Source organism: Cottoperca gobio, chromosome 5 (assembly GCF_900634415.1).
Source record: "Cottoperca gobio chromosome 5, fCotGob3.1, whole genome shotgun sequence".
Classification (NCBI taxonomy): domain Eukaryota; kingdom Metazoa; phylum Chordata; class Actinopteri; order Perciformes; family Bovichtidae; genus Cottoperca; species Cottoperca gobio.
The window spans coordinates 24,454,616-24,472,990 of record NC_041359.1 but is presented as its reverse complement, the minus strand read 5'-3'; positions in this window follow the sequence as shown (position 1 = coordinate 24,472,990).

Below are 18,375 nucleotides of genomic sequence, written 5' to 3'. Positions count from 1 at the left end.
TAAAAAACGTGGGTTTAATTACATCACGTGGATGAATAGAATATGGTTTTCTTATTGAATTTATCACTTCATCAGTAGGGAACATTACTGGGATTTCCCTTCCAGTAACATCTCCGTGCATCTGTATATTTAGGTTAAGACCCTTGATGAGTCACCTATGGTGTCAGCCAGAGCAAGAATAGAAAACGTGCAAGCAGAGAGTGAAATGCTAATAAAGTGAAAAGAGGAGAGAAAAACAACCCTGCAGGTTATTCTGTGTGTGTCACAACCATTATAAGTCAACAGTGGAGCTCCCAGGGTGCTGAGTAAATGTGGATCCTCACTAGGAGGACCTTCCCCATGGATCAGTCAGTGTGAGAGCAGACAGCACTCTCTCTGCAATTAAAGAACAGCCCATCAATAAATGATGAATGTCAAAGACAGCGTGAGCTTTGGCCTGTTACGCAGACTATAGCCTATGTAGATTCATGGTCACAGCAGGGCAGGAAACAAGGGGTGGCATGGTGGAAACGCAGGGGAGAGGAGACAAGAGGGTGTTAAAAGAAACCCCGCTGCAAATGTCACTTCATCCTTTTCAACACTTCTCGGAATGTGGCGGTGGACATTCAAGATGCAGCGGCAGCTGCCATTTCATAAGCCATCCGCTGACATTTGGGATTTTTGGGCCGCTTGCCCCGCGCCGGCACAGGAAGCCAAGGGCACAGTGGAGAGGATGGCTCGGGATGATGGCTGTAGTCACATCATCACGGTAGCACCAGACAGTATTACTGTAACTTAACACAGTGTTTTCCACTTTAAGGTCGGACTTGAACTCTCGCAACCTTCTCGTGACCTTAGAAAGATTAAAGCAAAGGGCAGAACACGACAAAGTAACACCTAATATGTCATGTCCTCAGATGACATATACTATACTGCCAAAATCAGCAATATTGGTATCACCATTGCTGTGGGAAGGATTCTGCCAATTTTACCAGCTGGAGCTGAGTGAGAGTGAGTCAGAGTTATTGTTGTTGTAGAAGCTCTCTGAGTGGAGTCAAAGCCCACAATGGTCCACACCTCCTGCTCTGTCCAACAATGCAAACATTCTGTCCACTTAGATTACACAGTCAGTGTGCAAAACACTGCTGACATGCTGTCTTTAATATCAGCTTCTCAAAGATACATGAGCCTCCAGCCACAGAGAGAGGATGTGGGGGCTCCTAAATCCAGTGTGGGTACATTTTAATCCAGAGAATAATCCAAAATGCAATATTTACAGGCTGAGTACTTCGTTCTACATATTTCACCCAGCAGGGCCTACACTTAGCAACATAATCTTAAATGATTATATTATAATTAAAGTAAAAATGTCTATGTAATGATTTGTATTAAAATATGTGAAATGATCTTGTGATGCATTTGTCAGATTATTTATAAACAATTTTAATCAACCTTTTCAAAAGAGGTTTTTTTATGCTGAATAAAAACAATAGTGCTGCATTAAACTAATTAGGCGTTAAGTTGCAGATACATTTAATAAGAATACACAGAAACATTCACCATCTGGTTCATCTTATCGCTTTACACTTTTGAAATTGAAACACCACTCTTGCTGAAGATGACCTTCAGATGAACTTTTGATTATTGCTTTCTGAAGTCTCTACAGTATTTTAAACTTTAGAGTGAAACGATCTCATTCCCCTTAAGGAAAGAAGCCATTAGGCTGCAGTTCACACTGTGCCACAGTGTATGAGTGAAATCCATCAGAGCCACATGTCAAGTGATTATCAGCACGCACTGAACTATTGTTCCACAAAGTTCACAGTCAAAGTAACTTTAGAAAGTGTAAAATAAAATGTTAGTGCTGAAAGAAAAACAAAGTCCTTTGAGCTGTCATTCACAAACAGCTGCAGCTGACGGGTCGAAGCAGAAAAACAATGTTCCCCTCACTTGGCATCATGTCTGATGTCATTCTTTGTTTGTCCCAAAGTCCAACGCACACAGCATCAATAGATTTCAAGCTTCTGGGTCTTTGTATCAACACGGCAGGATGGCTGTGAAACATGTATTTTGTAGTGATACTAAAATAAAACTATTTATATGGTATGGTATGTTTACGTTTCCTTAAATGTAAAACATGCTAACATTTCTAATTTCACAGAAAGAATTCCAACACACTCTTATCTGGACGACACACGCTACTACATACTCTATTCATTTAGTATTAAATTATAAAAACATTTACTTTCGGAGGGGAGCTTTTGACCTCCAGGAGCTTTTCAGCATATCTTGTGCACATGCACAACACGACATATAAGCGTTAATAATAAAACACATTTGAATGTATTACATTTCCCCACGTATGCTCTTATGTTTCATATTTTTGGTATATCAATAAGAAAACCCAAGTATCCTCATTTTGCTGCCCCTTCAATGACCTCTGTGGGACCAAAACCTGGAGAAGCAGCTGTTTCGCCGTGTCCCTGCGTGGGTCAGTTGTCACACTGTTATGAACTGGCAGTCTGAGATTTAAACTCTCGCTGGTCATTGTTGCTTCAGCCCCTGTGTCTCTGTCAGCTGTCACTGCTTTCTTCCCACCAGGGGGAAAGAACCACGACTAGCAAGCTGACTCAAAGCTCTGTGGATTGACAGACAGGTGTAAACACCCTTGAGAAATATCACTGGGGTGTAACACAAATACACAAAACCACACGGACGATCCAAATCCAAAAGAATGACGGTGATTTGAGGCACTACAAGAGTTTTAAAACTTCACATCTCAAAATATGACACCCTATCAATGCACTTTTAATCATTTAACTTCTTATAAATCTTTGGTGTGAAATGTCATATTATAAATGACAATCCATTTTTCATTTTGGAATGTGCGGAAAGTTAATTGTACCCAACCCCGATGGCTCACACTGCGCCTTATTACTCTTCATCAATAGGTCTTGAACCCTCATTCTTTGGCCATCTGGCTATTACAGAGCGAGGCCAGCGGTGCAGAAATCAAGACAGTGTGAAGAGAAACCGTATAGACCAATCAGATACATCCTTCCGCCTCGAGGATGAGCTCTGATTAACCACGGCCTCCTAAGTGTGTCATCTCTCAGCATGAGGAAAAGCAGGTGAGAGGAAGAGGCGGCGAGAAAGAGCGACGCGGAGAGAGAAAAAGCAGATGAGTAAATGTGAAAGAGAACAAGTATGGCTGTAGCTCCACATAATGGAGAATAAAAAAGATGCACAAATGCTTTTTTTCACTCACGTTGTTTGCCACTTGGCAAGGAGAATGCCCTGTCAACGCACGACTCCCCCCCCCCCCGACACACACACCTCCCTAGCCTTGCCAACTGCCAGGGCAGATGAGATGGTCGGTTGATCTCGTGGAGGGTTTGTATTACCCTCATGCAACCGAGAAAGCTCCACTGCTCTCTCTCTCTCTCTCAGCTGCGCTATAGAGGGAAGTGTTTATGTGGTGATCAGGGTTTAACTATGCCCTCAGATGCTTGAATTTGCGTAGCTCTCTCAGCACCAGATGTAGCAGCCATCTGGTGTCAGCAGCTCAGTCGAAACATTTTCTGCCATGTCATTGTTAACAGAGGCAGCCGAGCAAGCTCGTCCTTTGGGATGTAGTATGAAGATGCAATCACAATTGATTTGGCATTTCAATTTTTAAATGTGCATACAGACTTACATTTACAGATTAACGTGGATTTATACAAGTCTTAACCTATAAGCGGTAAAAACAAATCCAGTTTAATTCCTAACATTACATCATATGAAGGCTAAGCCATGCAAGGGACTCTGTGATGCTGTAAACTCATTTCTAGCATTGGCATGCTTACATGCTCACACACAAAGACAATGTGAACATGCTGATGTTCCGCACTAACTTTGCTTTAGTGTGTTAGCACACTTAGTTTGCTAAGTAGCAGAAGGCTAAACAGGAAGTGCAGCTGAGGCAGATGGGAACGTCATCCGTTTTGCAAGTATTTATTCATAAATTGTGACCTGATGATGGCGCTAATGGGATGCCCAAAGTTATTACATTTCACCTTAAGGGGGACATAAATATCTGTTCCAAATTACATGGCAATCCATCCAATAGTTGGTAAGACATTTCACTCTGAACAGCAAAAGTCAACTCATGGTGGTGCAAGATGAAAGTGCTAAATGTGTTCCAATCCATCCAGTAGATGTTGATAGATTTCACTGTGTGTTTTATAGTAAATGAACATGTTGTACCATTCAAAGTGATGACTTTAACAAAGGGACCCTCCGCCCACACACACACACACACACACACACACACATGCCTTCCCCAGACTCACCTCATCTTTTTTATCGCAGGTGCAACACCTTTCATTTTGGGACCCAAAGATGAGTGACGAGGCTGCAGTGTTACACAATCATCCGTCATTTTGTCCGTACACTCTCTCACAGAGATACAAACCAACAAACAATAGGTTCGCAGAGGAAGAGATCCAAGGACAGCCTCTTACACCCTGCAGCCCTCAGGCTCCGTGGAGCGGTGCTCGTGGAAAGGGCAAAATGACTGGCTTTCCAAGTGCAGTCTCTGCCTTTGCCCTCGGTCTGCCTACTGTGAGCATGTTTGAGACAAACAAAGAAATAAGTGCTGCTCATGACGGCAGACAATACTACAGGAGGCACAGATGGACCCGAGAGGCTAAGATTAAGTGAACATCTGTTTCTGGCTAGAAACAACAAGACTACTGAACTGCTGTTAAAGCAAAGCTAAGGCATTATGTAAACTGAGGTTGTACATTTTTTACAGGCATCTGCAAAAACACATTATATATACGTATATATATATATATATATACGTATATATACTGTGTATATATACGTATATATATATATATTATATATATATATATATATATATATATATATATACGTATATATACACAGTATATATACGTATATATATATATATATATATACACAGTAATATATCTTTTATTTGTTTTACCTCTAGTCAACAATTAAATGATATATATATATATACATATACATATATATATATATTATATATATATATATATATATATATATATATATATATGTATATGTGTATGTATAAATGTGTTTTTTGCAGATGCCTGTAAAAAATGCATGTACATACATACATATATACATATATACAGTATATATATATATATATATATATATATACATATATACAGTATATATATATATATAATTTATTTAAATTAAATTATATATATACTGTATATATGTATATATTATATATATATATATTATATACATATATATATATTATATATATATATATATATATATTATATATATATATATAATTATTATTATTTTTACCTTTAGTCACAATGACAGCAGTCAAATTAAATTAAGCGAGCAACATTTCCTTCTACGACTGCGAAAGGTCTAATGTAGGAGGTAAGAGGTCACCAGAGACCTGAGTTTGCGTCCCATTCAGTCCACATTAGTTTCTTTTATCAAGACAACCTTTTCCTCAGAGCAGCAAAACACTCAAACAAATGGATCGTTTCAGGTTCTTCTGACAAACATTTAGGATGTATTGTTTCTTGTTCTATTGCAGCAGGACCAGAGTTTTAATTAAGTTTTTTAAATCACACTGTCAGATGTTTTTGATTGTATTTGAATTTAATCCAACTGAAAATGCCGCCACGTGTGTTGAGTGAGCTAAATCTGTACCGGATTGACTTTGATTTTGTAAATGGTCCGCTGGTTAATATATTTGAAAGCACGGCATATAGTATCTGTATTATGAATAATGCATTAACCTTTTATATCGATGCATAGAAGAAGGTTTAGCACAAGGTTCATCTGTTTCACTCCGACTCAGGATCTGCTAGATAAGTGGATCTAAAATCCTCCGTGGATTGGCCTTAAAATGCTGCAAGAGAGCCCATTGTGAAGATGTCACACATTCGGTGCATTCAGTGACGGAAGAAGTCCCTGGGGTTCAGACACATGCAAAAATAGATCTGCTTTGATTGATGGGTCGAGATACAACCAGAGATTTCCATTCAGAGCTGTGACTCACATATTTAAGTGAGAGATCACTGTGAATGTGTGTTAACTGGGATCTGGGAGTATCTACAGAGACACAGTCAGTACAGCTGTACCACATGTAGCTTTCAGGACATGTAAACATTAGATGTAATCTACTGATGCAGGGAAGTGGAAGTCACATGAAGCCTAATGACCTTGTCAGCTGCTACAGGGACTGGTTGATTGACAGGCCTTTCTCTCCAGCAGCTGCCTCTCAGACCCCAGCAGCTGAAGCACAAATAATGGCTCCTGGTCCCGGCGTATTCGTATCGTCACAAAGGGAGTTTTGAGGATGTGAGGACAGTCCGCATGTTGTTGGTGTGGACCAGTCACCACTCATAGCAGGAAACCACTATGTTATTGTGCTATGACAAGCCCAAGACAGATCACAGCTATTACATCAGCCAAAGGTCAGCTCCTCCTTGCCATATCTGAGACCAGGAAGTAAGTGATGTTTTAACCCAGACATACATCATCAGCTATGTTTTGATTTCTGTCTCAGGCAGTAAATATGAATCCATTTCCTTTGAGATTGGACCAGGATAATCCACAATTGTTTCAGTCTGAAGGCACAAATCAACAAGATAATGGCGGTATTTAAACTGTTCAAACGTCCATCATGAAGACTTCTCAAATTGTATTTTGCAGCACTTAGGCATTCTCAAACATCTTGGCATGAGGCTGTTTTGTCATGTACTCAACTGCACACCACATATCCCTAATGTGTCCATGGCACAAGCTCGGAGGTCAAGAGGTCCCGCTGAGAGATGGCTTGAAATGATGACATCATTAGCTGAGTGCCACTGGGCCGCGTGATGGCAGTCAGAGGGCATGCAGGGTGGCACTGCAGGGTGGAGGGCCAAAAATAACACGAGTGTAAATTTCTGCCTCCTCCTCTCGGCCAACACGTTACGTTCTCCATCTCGCACTACGCTCAGCCAGATCTCACCAAGCATGTGTTGAAGGAGGGATGTTGAAATTCCTGGAATATTTTTCTTCTGTTTTAAGTTTGTACAAAGGAGGAAGAAGTTAGACATGGCCTACTCTGGGTCGGGGCACTAAGACAGAATGCATAATTTCATTCAAAGGCACATTAACTTTGAGGCAGCTCATGAAAGGGATGGAAACACAGAGACAATTTCAATTGGTGCGAGTTGAAGCGGGCGGAGATAGTTGCCAAGGAGATAAGTCCTGTGAGCATGAGGTGTGACTCCTGCGTCACAGACTGTTTTATTTTCATTTAGTATTCTTCCCTCCTCTCCCCAAAGTATGTCGGTCCCTTCGTTCCCGCAACATCAGACAACATGTTTCAGCATCACCAGCAGCCCCCACCACCTCCCACCGTCACCGAAGAGACGTGGGTGGGGGCCTCGCCTGTTTTCCTTTTTCCAAGATCATCATCAAAGTCAGAGCTTCACATGTGACGAGTGGAGCTAAATATTTCTGACTGTCACCAAAGACATTTCCCTCCTGTTCCCAGCTAGTCAGCAAGTGTGAGGATATTCTGTCAGCACATGTCACTCACACACACACACACACACACACACACACACACACACACACACACACACACACACACACACTGAAGAAGAGTGATGACATTTGAGCTTTGTGTGGCATGTCACCATTTCCCTAAATCAGCCATATTTTGTGGAGATGAAGGATTGGGGGTGACATTTAGAGATATTGCTTCAATTAGTAGATGGGTCTTGAACGCACACAATGGCATGCATGGATAGTATATCAGTGTCCTCCCCAGTTGTCCTGTGCTGCAGAGTTACGCAACAAAGGACTCAAACTCAATTGACCCTAGTTCAGTGATAGTACCCATTTTAAATTTACTGTAAATAAAAGGACAAATATTTAGTCATTTCCTGCATTTTTTAGGCCAAATTTAAGATGAGACACATTTGACAAATGACAAATGATGAGACACATTTTCAAACACATGAAAATGTGCAATGCTGTATGTCCATTTCTTTTTTTTTTTTAATAATTTATAATATATATATTTTTAATTATCCACAAAAAGAAATTGTGCCGATTGTAAATGCACAAACATGCACCATGGCAGTAAAAATGTAAAGACGTTACAGGTTACAAGGACAGGGCGGGCAACAAAGGACACAGGAAGGGACGCAGCAGAGAGCCTCATTAAGAGAAGTCTGAACCACACACGCTGAGACCCTGCACACACACACACACACACACACACACACACACACACACACACACACACACACACACACACACACACACACACACACACACACACGGGACAGGAAATGTCTAACCCCTGCTGCTCCCTCCTCTAAAAGTCCCCATGATTTGAACTCCTATGAAGAAACTGAGTTCTGAGAGACAAACGTCTCCATCAATTCTCCTCCAATCTAATGGATGTCTCCGAGGGAGCCACAGCAAGGACCTTCGCGATCAGTCTTGGCTTTCTCCCTTGTCATTCACAACTCCTTCCTGCCTGGCAAATGTCAGCATGTCACAGCCCAAACAGACTCTGCCGTGCATGTGTGTGAATGAGTGAGTAGGGGACATTAAGACATCTGAGTGTGAGATGGATTGAAGCGCTGATGTGGAGGCAGCAGGATAGCGAGGGTAGAGAGGACAGCTACTGTGAAACGTCTCCCTGAGCCTGTTTTAGTCAAAGCAAGTCAATCTATCATCATCCTCCCTGCCCCCTGGACTCAGTTGTCATTCTGCCCTGAAAAGTGTGATGGATGGACTCTACTTGCCGTTTATTCCAACTCCATAAAAGAAGCGGTCCCGGGAAAGAAACGTCTTAGTTTTAAGTTACGCGGAGCACCAGACGGGCGAAGTTTATCACTTCAGCACATTTCAGAAACTCACATTCAAAAGGTTTGTATTCCAGGTTTTCATATACTAAGTAAATAGAAAGAATATAACATTGTGTGCATGTTTTCATGAGCTCATTAACAAGTTATATGACAAACAATTAGAAAAATACTTTAAGACTCGGATATACATTGGCAATCATTTTATATGAACAATGGGGAACATGACTATTTGAAAGAGGTCACTCAGAGAGTTACAGTGCATCAAAGATCACATGGTTGAGAGATAGTTTCTGCCTGTTTTACACCCTTTGACCAACAGCTGGTTTTGTGTGCACATGAAGCCTCGAGAAATGAAACCTTTAGCTTCAATACTTCATGAAGCTCCATCTCACCATCGCTAGTAGATAGCCAACTATTTGCTAAAGTTCCTCATGTCAACTTAAATGTCATGTTGTGTTCACAGCTTGTTTCCACTGTGACTATAGTGGCCTAAATAAAATATAAAACCAGTTAGTCCATGTGACACCAGGTGAAACCACAAGGAACACAAGGACTCAAACACACCACTCACTAAACACACACGAGGAGGGTGATAACGAGGGACAGGTGAAACTAATCAGGGTGAGGCAGACAATCAAAACTGGCGGGAAAACACACAAAGGCAGGAAGTGAAGTGATCTAAAGGAGAGGGGAGGTTAGTACCAAAATAAAACAGGAAACACTAAACACAACTGATTAAATTAGATGAATAAAATAAAAATATCAGCCAGGAGCAGGGCAGGTCATGAGATATTTAGTCACAGTTTGGTTTGTCAGTTCTGGGCTCCTGTAGAACATTTTGGTGCAACATGGTGGCTATGTAAAATAACTTGTAGCACAGTTTTAACCTAAATGTCAAGATTTATTTTGACCTACATATATATCCTGAAACAAAGCCAACATCTTAAAACATCTATATATTTTTATGAAATCTGTTGCTTTACATTTAAAGAGAATTACTGTGTTTTAGGGCGTCGTCTACTGACTCAAGACAAGATGCATCTGCTGCATAGTACGATTTACAAGTGTACAAGTCTAGCTTCATATGTACAGTAAACAAATGTTTTGCATTCCTTGTATTAGTGTTATACACACACTGTAAATGCACCAGGGTAACTAAGAAAATAAAAACATTAAATTTACAAATTAGATATCACTTGCTCAAACAAAACAAAACTCCAAGCCTGTCAGTATCCTGAACATCACATGATGTCACTCATCTGTAGTCAATCCTGAACAGATGGGGCAGTGTGACTGTCATGTTAAAATGTCCTCCTCTCAATCATTTGAGGAAGTGTAGTGATAACGGATTGTGTAATGTTACATGGGCGGAGATTAAAGGTGAGCTATGACCTTTCCTGGATTACAGACCGACCCTATAATCTGACTCTGGAGGACACACTTTGCTGCGTCTTAAAATGTTCCTTCAGTGTCTCCAACTGACCAGAGATAAGGAGGACATTTATCAGCCTGCTTCGACTGATGTCCCGTACGCCCCTTGTTTCTGCTTGAAGCCCAATTTCAGTTTGATTTTGTTTTGTTGACAAAGTGCATCATCTGAGACAAGAGAGGAGTGGAGAAACTGTGAAGTCGTCTGTTTAAACCATTCAGGTAGAAATGTCCACGCTATCTTCGCTCGCCCTCACAAAGAAAAGAAAAAAAAGAGGAAAATTGCAAATTGTCTGAGACAGCCGGAGACAGCCGGAGGAGAGTTTGTCCTCTGGAGCGTGTGACACTGGGTGACCGGCTGTCAAACACTGCCCCCCTGTGGTGAAACAGGGTAAGTGTGCAGCAAGAATGTCCTTAGTTTAATAAACCTTTAACTACACTTGTCCCCTTCTGTTTCTTCTTAAGTAGCTTTAAATCATCATATTTCAAATGTATATTCTGTATTTTTACAACTCTTCAAACAATGTTTCTCTGAGTTAAACATTTAAACCCAACACTGAAACTGTTTACTGTCGGCACCCTTTCATCAAATGCATCATTTTCTTCTACACATTCCTCAACTTTAAAATAAAGTTCTGGCTGCACTGCATGAAGAAGTTAATTCACCCTTTAGAGATAATGTTTAAAAAGCATGAAAATAATACAGACAGAGTAGGGTATGTTTACCATCCCAGAGCTGGTGTTTTCACATGATTGTGGCCTGAAGTGCTTCATAACCCACACATTAAAAGGTTCTGGTGCTTAGCGTCGGAGGAGGAGGTTTGGCAGCACCAAGTGCTTTCTAGATCTTTTTTCTTTTTTTAAATCAAGCCACATTATCAGCCGCACGAATGAGCTGGTCTCATGGTTTCAACGAGGAACGCAAAAACAATACTCAAAGGTTGTTTATAAAGGCCCGAAGGAAACATGTATCTTTGTTTTCCATGAATCTGGCGTGTGTCCAGTGAGGGAAAAACAAGTCAATTTCCAACTCTTGTCTACATTTCCAGGAAAGCGGCAGAGGAAAGGAGGTAAGAGGAAAGCCTCGAGGCACTTGTGTGTATCATCCACCCTGCTGGATTGGATGGGAAACCCCAGAAACGCCTGATTGGAAGATGGCTGCCAAACAAAGTGAATTTTGCTTCCAGTTTATGTGAATCAAGGGAAGAAATATCCTCCTTTTGTTATTCCTCATTTCAAGGAACTGGACAAAATACTTACTTCTAGCATGCAACTCTTTGGAGCTTGTGGTCGTGTGTGGATGGACTCTTGACTGAATTATTGTGTTTGTGACAAGGTTTTGAAATCTTTACTGTAAATGCGTTCACCTACAATGCTGCAATGTGAACATGTTGTGAGAAATAGTTTTTTTTTATTGTTTTTTAGCTGTTTTTATGGAAACACTTGCATTGATTGTGAATGACACTTGATTCAAAACGCTGTCCTAGTTCCCAAAGGTGCATTCAAATCCAGGTCGACTCTCTTCTTGTCTGTAACACATGTTGTCAGCGGGGCTGTGTGTGTGTGTGTGTGTGTGTGTGTGTGTGTGTGTGTGTGTGTGTGTGTGTGTGTGTGTGTGTGTGTGTGATTATGCAGTTCTTCATTCCACCTGCGCACATTCAGCCGCAGACGGATGTGTGATCACCGAAGTCTGTTGTTGCTGTGATTGGATGGAACAGGTCTGAGTGGTATTCCGACTTCTTGATGTTCGCAATATTTATAACTTTGATTAAAAGAATATGAATAAATCTCATTTCACTTGGACTTGTCCTGCTGAATCTTTAAATCTGAGGCCTTGGATGCTTCAGTATGGATTTGTGAGGTGAATATGTTTTATATATATTATATATATTAGTTTTAGTGGTGCAGTCTCCGTGTGTGTGTGTGGTGCATACAATGAAAGCAATAAAGACTGACATACTCACATGTGTGCATGATACACTGCACATGCTTTACGATACACTACCCTTTATGAGAATGAGTCGTAACCATGTTGATCTGGTGAATGCAGCAGATGATGTGATTCCTCTTGTCACCTGAGTCAGTAGTCAGTCCTAAAACATAATTATTAAACGTGTGGCATTTCACCAGGTTTCCCCTGAAGGCTATGTTTGATGTTACGCAAACGTGAACGTGCTTTAAGATGCTGGCGGAGTTGACCTTTGCTTCAGGAGATGCTCGGACTTCGGTCGAGATATAGGTCAAAAGAAATCTTGACATTTAAGTTAAAACTCGGCATCAACTAATCAGAAAGTCAAATTATAACCTTTTATATATATTTTAAATCTAATATTTTTCCTCATTTTAATACTGTTATTCTACTCATGGGAGTTATTCCTTTTTCTTAAAGTGTGCATGAGTACAGTTTTGACATAATCATACTTTAGTATTTACATTATCTTTCTCCTATAGTTACAAGTTACTTTTTACATTTAAAAAACATGATGTGTTTATGGAATATGATGCACAACTAAACTAGTAAACAAAGTATACAGAATACGCTCCACATTGCATATAACATTAAAGTGCTGTTACATGTATATAATGTAATTATATATTATTCTATAATAATGTAGCCGAACACTTTAAAATAAGTACTTTTGTTGTGTGTTTGCTGATATTACATTTACTTTATTTAAGATTTAAGTTTGGTGTAATAAAGATGAGACAGGGTGTAATGCTCCATCTCTACCAGTAGATGGCGCTCACGCTCTATTCTTTCAGCTTCCCAGTCGTTCACAAACTCAAACATTGTCTGCAAATCATAAACTTTTAGAAAAACGCATTTTGACAGTGTTTGAATGCTGTCAAGCAGATTATGATTATAAATTAAAAGCTTTCAAATAATGTAAAAATAATTCCAAAGATCAAAATGTACTTGTCGTGTTACCTTATACTTCTACTCCACGACATTAATGTTGGATTGCCTTTATTTTGACATCTTAAATGACTAATTCCTCAGGACTGTGTGACGGTATCTGGTATTGGATCGGTGTCGACCGACATAACCCAATACCGAGTGGCATCAAAACTTCTTTTGATCCAGATCTAGAAAGAAATGACTTTCTGCATGATTTCACTCGCAGCCCATCAACACAAACATTCTGCAAGTTAGCGTGACGTGTGATTGGCCCACTACTGCAGCAGCTCAAGCACACACAGTCTGTAGTGTAGTGAGGGCGAGTGCAGCTTAAATATTATATTTTAACAATTTGAACACTTTCAAAATGTGTTTGTGTAGAAATCATTTGGATTGGGAGGAGTGGCGGTACACATGAAGTACTCTGTTGGTATCAGTATTCATTTAAGGGTACTGGTACATATTATTAACACAGAATATAATCAACGCATAGATTATGATGTATTGTTATGGATTAAATTAAATGCATAATCCTACTATATGTGAACACTTTAGTACTTTTACTTGAGGAAAGTTTTGAATTCAGGACTTTTACTTGTCACAGAGTATTTGTACATTGTGGTATTGTTATTGTTACTTCCAGTGAGTTAAAGGAGACGTCTCCCACCAGAGGAGACATGTGAGACACATGCCTCTCTGTCCGCTCCGCTGCCTCTCGCTGAGTCTTGCCTCCATTGCTCTGCACCCTCTTGCTGCTGGAGGCAGAGATGGAGCTCGGCCTAAAAAACCGGGCGAGTGTTTCCCTGCGAGACGGGAAAGATATCCCCTTTGGTTCTGCCCAACACGATGTGGCATCTGTGGTTTGTGTAACTCAAGTGGAAGGGAATTAAGAAGAAAAAAGAGTCCGGGACTCTAAAAGCAGTCACAGAGAGTTCACATGTCTCTTTGTATCGCGGCGAAAATGTTCAATCTGCACTTTGATGTATGTGCTCTGCGGCCAGATTAGTGTGATGGCAACACAGTAGTTATAGTGTAGAAAATCCAAACATGGAGCCCAAATGTCGCCCGCTGTACACACAGGGTATTTGTGAACCCTACGTATCTTTTTACACATGAATATTCATATTATTCAGTCATTAAAGTAAATTTTGTTGCAATTAACTCGGCATTTAAACTCTCGTCACAACACACGTGCAACATCGAGGAACTAAGAAACTCTTCCCTGGAAGTTTGTGAGGAGAATAATGGCTGCTGTTTTTAAATGTTCTTGGAGTTCCCTGCCGGGCCTGTGGATCAAACACGGTCATCATTATTTACAACCGAGGTCCCTGCAAGGCCCGCACTGACCTCGCCGTCTTATTTACTTCACCTGCCGGGCTGCATTAAGCAGAGTCTGAGTGCAGTTACAGTTGGATGTAATTCTTCATACCCGGAGCCCACATGTCCAGATTTCTTGGACGCATTAATTCATCAATCCAGGCAAAGGGTCTTTTAGCAGCCTGTGCTGCATTAGCCACTGTCTCGTAACTCTCTTAGAACCCGGCTCCTGGGGTCAAACTTGTTGAGCTTCTTGCCAATTAAGGGCCGTTGTACGGTAAGCAGATCCATTCCCCCCCGCGCCGCCCGGAGGAATCACTATGTCTTATTTCATTCTGATTCCACTTTCCATCATGTCGGGGAGCGGGACATGACGGGAATGTCTTGTGACAGTTCTGACCCATTTGGAGGTCTTTCCACACGGCGTGGGCCGGCGAGCTCCTCCTCACCCACTAGCTCACATCGGCCTCGGCGTCCTCGTGAGAGTTTCTCGTTTCACACCCACCATTTTGGAACATTTGCAGTGACCTCCTGCCTCCCAGACTGAGCGGGGAACGAGGACTTTAGCTGCTAACCTGGAAAACACACCACGCCGTAGGCTTACACTATGTACTAAATGTATTTCTGAAGTAGTTTATAACAAGGCATGCCGTAAGAAGGTCTTTTCAATGGCTATTAATAAACAAATAACGCTTGGTGTTTATCCTCCTCCAGCGGAACTTTCTTTTGTCTTTTCAGCTGCTTCTTAATTCAGAAGAGACCATTTGACCACGTTCTGGAAAAGGGCTGCAGACCATCTGGACAAAAATCCATCTATTAACAACTTATTAACATTTCCAACTGCTGACTGGATGTTTTATTAGAAAGTGAGAGACTCATAACTCTTCGTTATTATTGAATTACTCATTGTGGCTTTGTTTTGGTCCAGATGCTCTGCAGCTGCTTTTAAGAAATGGTAAAACTGACGGTAAATGAATAATTGATTTACCACAATTACTGCAACTTTCCCTTGTTGTTAAAGCATTATTTGAAATAGTCACTCCAGCAAAGTGTTTTGTTTATCTCTTATGTTTAATCTGCTTTAAAAGGATATCATAATTCTTTATAGGTTGATGGGTAGAAATCTTTATTTAATAAATACAAAAGCCAATTTGAAAGGATTGTATATGGCTGTCAGCTATGAATGTTATTGCAGTCTATAAAACAACAATAATATTAAAATTTAATTCATTACTTTTAAAGTATTGTAAGTGGCAGTTTAAAATGAATAGCATGACGGAAGGAAACAAACAACTGCACTCATACGTGACTAATTCTTTCAGCTGCTATAATTTCTTTCTTGAATAAATTACAAAAGATAAACAACAAGTAGTCGATGGTTGCTGCCGTAAGCCACCAGGATTCGTCATATGAATGATCTTCATCCCACAGCTCGGCTCAGAGGAGGGCAGAGTGAGATGGACACGCGGTCGCTATGAATCATGGGCCGCACGCGGAGTACACGTCCGTCTAACCGCCCGTCGTTCAAACCACAAACACAGTCTTTGTCCACCTGTCCTCAACTCAAACGCACCTGAAACAATGACGAGTTCTGGGCCCCTTCCTTGAAAATAATGCCACTGTTTGACATTTAATGGCACAACGCTCTGTAATCTCCCTCACACACTCTGTTCTCCCCCTCCAGTTGTACATGATGACCCTCAGAGCTCAGATGACAAGCCTCTCCCCAGTTGGTTCCCATGCTCGGCCGTGCAGGGCCCCGAGTCATCAAGGTGTAAGAAGGTGGGGGGAGTTACGGGTGGTCGAGACTACAAGTAGAAAGGGTTTGGTGCCCCCCCCCCCCCATTGAACTGCTGAACCCCCTCCTGCTTCATGGGGTAAATCTTTTAACACACGCGCCATTCTCCGCCGGGTCAGGCCGAGGTCTCTAGCCTTTCACGCGTCGGCCGCTAATGAGGTTTGAAAATCTCAGAGCAAGGTGAAGGGAGTCTGACCCCCCACTCAAGAAAACTGAGCTGTGGAGAGACGGCAGCACTGTTGGTCAAATCACTTGTGACATAAAAGCACAGAACAATGTGCAGCAGTCTGGCACTGAGAGACGGGACACTTGCTCAAAAGGGTTACGTTTGAGTTTTTTTAAATGGTCATACGCTGAGCGTGGGTAAGTGAAAGAGGACGTGCGCTACGTCGCTTCTGTGGATTGTGATGAAATGTATGCAAATTATTTACTCAAGAAATATGTAATCTTCAGTCCACTATTAGCTGAATTATTGATGCACTAGCATTCAAAACGTGGTTGTTTTGGTGCAAAATCCCGAGAGCACAGAGCTCACACAGCTGCAGGAAGTTGGCTTGTTTTTGGAGTCATTTTTTGAAAGTCTTAAGTGGAGTTGGAAACAAATGTCCAAAAAACACTTAGAGAAAAACATCATTACATAACATACAGTGCAGACAGCTCACTCAACCTCTCCCACAGCCCACCCCCCCCCCCCCCCAGCCCTCAGCTGCTGGAGAAGAAAACACAAAGCTTTAACAGCACTAAGAGTAATCACATTAGTTTGTATTTGTAAGTATTACAAAGTATTCGTAAATTAAAAGCATCAACAGGTTGGTTGAAGAGGAAGAAATAAAGATGTCTGGAAGCAGAGGAAAGAGGAAGATTATTCTGCTGTTTATATATAATAATAATTACACAAGCAGTGAAATGGCTTTTATTTATGTCTTTAAAAAGGTCATTATATTATACATAAGTACATAATACCTGAATAATCACTTTTAATTTTCTTGTCCATTTTAACTCATTTATTTATGAAAATGTGATTATTTACAGCTTTTACTTCATTGGAAATGTTAAATCTCTCAAAGTGTCTCCATTTACTATTAATATTACTCTCAGTTAGATGAAGTTATTTACAATTAATGCTTTTAAATATGTAAAATATAGATATAGGTAGCTAGAGAAAAGCAAGTTGGACTAATTTAGTTAAAGCTTTAAAACTCTTTTTGCAGAATCGCTCTCTGACTTCAGCTGTTTCCATGTTTTGTAATTAAAATTAAATTAAAAAACTGTCACAGAAATGACACATTTACAGTTTTAAGGCGTAATGTTTTTACAGTCAACAGAAACACAATTAGAAAAAGATCAAATATGCAGTTGTTGCATTTTGTCTATAATTAATTATATTTGCTTGTCGTATTATAATCTTCAGGTATTTTAAAGTGAAATGATAAAGTAAGTTTGAACTACTTCACACTGGAATGGAGGATTGTTATTGTTCTATACCTGCACATTAAAATCTTACAGAATAAACTTTAGTCAGCACAAATATTATTTCAACAAATAAATAACAAACCACTCATCACTCTTTTATAACAGATCTTTGTTTTTTTTATTGAGGAGAGTCGTTGGGCTTTCCATTTTTAGAAAATAAACCAATGACAATATTACAAATAATGAAATTGTTACATCATTCACAGGGTTACAGTCAATATACATTTATACAGAAATACAGGATCTCCCACATCAGTCACAGTGGTCTGAACCGGCACTGGTCTACAATGTGGGCTTGAGAGGACCCGGGGAACACGTGGAGATCCCCTGCCTGTACGAGCCAATAGCCAGTGTGGTAGTGGGAGGGGGCGGGGAGGAACAGAGGGGAACACGGGGACATGTCGGGGAACACGGGTGGCAGGGTGGTGTAGTGGAAAGTTTGTCCAACAGAGGGAAAGGCTTGTTGTTTCTGAGCAGCAGCCGGCGTTTGTCCATCAGCAGCCCACTGAAGTGTCCTGAACACTGGAGCTCTGCCTGCTGCAGCATTCACAGACTCTCTGCATCTGGAAATGTCAATCCAACAAGCTACA